Genomic DNA, 4,501 nt, shown 5'->3' with positions numbered 1-4,501 from the left:
AATCTCAGACTGTGTATCTCATGTGCCCGTGAAGTCTTTTCACAATTGAGAGAATTGTACAGGGGTATTTCCTTCCTTTCCTTTTTGCCTCAGACATAGGCTTGTGCCAACAACCTAGATTTGTTTTGATACAGAATATTTTGCTAATATCACTTGTGGAATCTAATGGTCCTGGTGCACGACACAAATTCATTCATCAATTGCTTAATGCTACTGTAATCTAATGTGCACAAACAACGTTGTTTAAATCCTATGCTCTGACACCACTTATAAGACACTGTTACCATCTTTATCTCTGGTGGATAATTGTCTTGATATCTGTCATCATGACTTATTTTTTAACCAGAATTTGTCAGTAATCAAACAATTGAAGTAACCCCTGGGGATCTACTGTAAATCTGAAACCCCACCCCCACCCCTTTTTTCTGTCATTACTTTTTTCTATCCTACAATTATACATATCCTTTCCTGCTGTTCTTCCTTCTGTGAACTCTCATCCACGATTCAGGGGAGCGTGTTCCCCCAGGAGACACGCCTCCCCAGTCTAACGTGGACAGCAGATTCACACCTTTTTTTCTCTCTTATCATTTTTTTCTCTCTCTGTATGCATTTCTAGCATTCTTTTTCCGAGGAGGAATCAATCCTCCTGTTTCGGTGCACTCTCATTGGTGCTATAGGGTCGAACCTCCCTACGACCATACCCCTACGTTCACGCCCAATCTCGTCCGATCTTGGAAGCTAAACGCAGGTGGGCTGGGTCAGTACCTAGACGGGCGACCACTAGGGAATACCCAGTGAAGTAGGGAGACTACCTTCCCCCGTAGAAATCACACCGACAGCAGTATCACCACTTATGCTTTACCCTCCTACTCCCATTGTATTCTCTTTACTCATTACAGAGGCTATAGATCAGAAGTGTTACCAAGTGTATGGGTTCTCCCACTCACGACTGTAACCTGGTTAGGGCTGCATTAATACAAACACAGTTTGTACAGATCTTTGGCAGATGGAAGTAGCATAGTATGTAGCTAACTTCCGGTATGCATTTATCCAGGAATAATTAAGATCTGAACATTCCATGGTCTATCCACATTTGCTCCATCTCCAACCTGTCTTGTTTAGTCCCCATGTATTTTAAAAAGAAGAAAAAAAGAAAAAAAAGACCTCATTACTTCTCAGATACTTCACCTATCAACTAACAGATAGTTAACATAAGAGTGCGCCCAAACAAGAGTCATACTTTTCCTCTTTTACATGTATATTCCCCCCCCCCCCTTTTTTTGACTCTGGGCGCACCGCTATACGGACAAACATTAATTGCTATTACTCAGCATTACTGTCCACTTTTTGGCATCTACATTATTATTATGTACTTTGAATCTAGGTCGGTGCAGGATCAAAAACCCTCCTTTTTTGTGTATTCACTGTGGGCACATGGCACTGTGGGGGCATATCTGTATCTGGCACTGTGAGGTCATATCTGGCACTGTGGGGGCATATCTAGCACTGTGGACACATGGCACTGTGGGGTCTGTATCTGGCACTGTGGGGTCATATCTGGCACTGTGGGGTCATATCTGGCACTGTGGGTACATGGCACTGTGGGGGCATATTTGTAATCTGGCACTGTGGGGGTCATCTGGTACTGTGGGGGCATATCTTGCACTGTGGGCACATGGCACTGTGGGGGCATATCTAGCACTGTGGGCGTCATATCTGTATCTGGCACTGTGGGGTCATATCTAGCACTGTGGGCACATGGCACTGTGGGTACATGGCACTGTGGGGGCATATTTGTAATCTGGCACTGTGGGGGTCATCTGGTACTGTGGGGGCATATCTTGCACTGTGGGGGCATATCTAGCACTGTGGGCGTCATATCTGTATCTGGCACTGTGGGCACATGGCACTGTGGGTACATGGCACTGTGGGTACATATCTAATCTGGCACTGTGGGCACATGGCACTGTGGGGTCATATCTGTATCTGGCACTGTGGGGGCATATCTGTAATCTGGCACTGTGGGCACATGGCACTGTGGGGGCATATCTGTAATCTGGCACTGTGGGGTCATATCTGGCACTGTGGGCACATGGCACTGTGGGGGCATAGGTGTTTGAGGTTTTTACCTGTGGGGGCCAATGTGTTATTTCGTGTGAAGCAGTCATTACACTGTGCAGCAAGGCTACATCCCTTTTTTTGTTATACCACGCCCCTTTTTTACACGCTTTTTCGCTTTCAAAGTAGATCGCAGACTCCAAAGTCTGGCCACCCCTGCTTTATTTGATAAACCTCTGGCTTTTCTTACTTGTGATTCCAAATTATAAAAAGGTACCAAATACCCAACTAGAATATAAAGGCTGCATTTGGGCTGACCAGCTAGCACTAAATGGGAAAAGAGCTAAGCATATTCCCAGTATACTCATACTGAGGATAACATACGATAAAGTGCCATATGATCGCTGTATATAAAAGTAATGGTAGGTGTCACCGCCGTACTGAGATATCTTGGAGCCTGCATCAGTTGTAATTGAACATCTTGTGAGTCAGTTTTAACACAAGCTAGGCTGCTCATGACAAAAACACGTGAATTATTGGATTTTGAATGGGGCATGATAGTGGATCCCGACGGATGGTGAAGTCCATTTTCAAAGTTGTGCAGACATTCATCATTACTCAATCTACAGTTTCACTTATGTACCAGGAATACCTCACGGAAGACATTTCCACCCACCCGTGGGATGCGCATTGGCCAACCACGGGTACTAAATGATCGTAAACAGCAGTATCTGGCCACAATTGCCTGTGGTAACAGACAAGCAACATTGGGTTAAGTTACATCCACATTCAATGCATATCCAGCAGGTCAGTGCTGCATTCTTTAGAGTCCATGGGACAAAGGGGCAGAAGAGTCACCAGCGTGCCCATTAACAGTCTTATCTGGGCCCGCTCCCCCTTGTTTCAGACTGATGGTAGGGTTTGGGTGTGGTGCAGCCCCCATGAGGTCATGGACCCCAGTTGTCAATTAGGCACCGTGCTAGTGGTGGTTTCATAATGGTGTGGGGTGTGTTCACAAGGCATGGTTGGGTCTGCTGGTCTGTCTAAATAAGTTATTGACCAGTAACCGCTACGTTACAGATCTTTGTGACCAACTGCAGCCCTTCATGGATTCCATGTACCCCCCGCAACAATGGAATATTCCAGCAGGATAATACACCATCCCAAAATGTCCAGAATATGTTCAAACAGCATTCTGGAGAGTTCCGATGAATGGTGTGGCTAACACATTCACCCAACATGAACACCTAAGATCCTGCACCTACAAATATCCGGGAGCTGGGGGATACTATACAGATGGCATGGGGTCAACATCTCTCCAGTGGTCTTATGTTCACATATTGAACAGATGCCGCATCAAGTTGCTGCACTTCACTAAGCTAGAAGAGGTCCTAAATTATACTAGACACCAAACACATGACTTTTTGCATTCAGTGTACATTTTTGTCATCAGCCGTCATGTTTATGGAATTCAGATACGAATTGTAACCTGTGAACTCACCGATATAGATGCTGATTTAGATATACTTTTATTCTATGCAAATGACGTAACAAACTCCTACTGCACGTTCTCAAAAATGTTGAAACACATGCACTTTGCCTTTCTGCATTTAATAGTTATCCTTTTTAATATAAGCATTGCAACTTAGTCATATTAAATTTTAATTAATAACATCCTGTCTGTGTTCTTAATGGAATCATATTCAAGATTGGCTTGGTTTTTACATTTAAAAAGGGAGATAACTGTCTGAGCTACAGGACAGCTGATCAAATTTAGCTAATGATCCCAGTTTCAGACAAGTGACTATTAAGTAACGCTTAAACTAATTTTAGGGATGAGAGAACTTGATGGTGAATAGTGAGGAGAGATTCAATTTCAGGGAACTTTAATAATAATTAGACAGACCAGGAGGTTGTGTTTTGATTAACCCTGTCATACCCACACAATCACGTATGGATCTTGTCGTGACACTGGAAATTTAAGTTAGAATGTTTTATTCCATTTAAACATTTAGAATACTGTATTTTGACATAAAAACATTAATCTGAGGAGAGCTTCTTTTTTTTTTTTTAAACTTGATTGCTTTAAAAAAAAAAAAAAAAAAAAGGAACAGTAATGAGATTTAGGGGGGAAATAAATGCTCCTCAGATTGTTAATGTTTTTATTTCAAAATACAGTATTCTACTGGGCTGTAGCCATTGTTAACCAATTACAAATATGCGGAGACAGACCAGTGATCTACAAAGTGCAGCTTGTCTGGATTTAACTACAACTTCCCCAGTCATCTACCAATCACAGGCTCAGCAATGACTGAGAATGGTGTTGTAATTGGGAAAGGCGACAAATATTTGTAAAAATAAGAGTTTGGAAAAAATTTATGGCTGTAGCTGCCCATGAGTAAATAACACACATTTAAGCAATGCAAAATATACAAGCAAGATA

At 42.7% G+C, this 4,501-nt stretch overlaps 1 pseudogene; it reads left to right on the top strand.

The window, feature by feature from the left end:
* Positions 1-687: 687 nt before the first annotated feature.
* On the top strand, positions 688-806 carry LOC134941560 (5S ribosomal RNA; annotated as a pseudogene).
* The last annotated feature ends 3,695 nt before the right edge of the window (positions 807-4,501 follow it).

Source organism: Pseudophryne corroboree, chromosome 1 (assembly GCF_028390025.1).
Source record: "Pseudophryne corroboree isolate aPseCor3 chromosome 1, aPseCor3.hap2, whole genome shotgun sequence".
In the NCBI taxonomy this organism is placed as follows: Eukaryota; Metazoa; Chordata; class Amphibia; order Anura; family Myobatrachidae; genus Pseudophryne; species Pseudophryne corroboree.
This window is presented reverse-complemented; position numbering and strand designations above follow the sequence as displayed.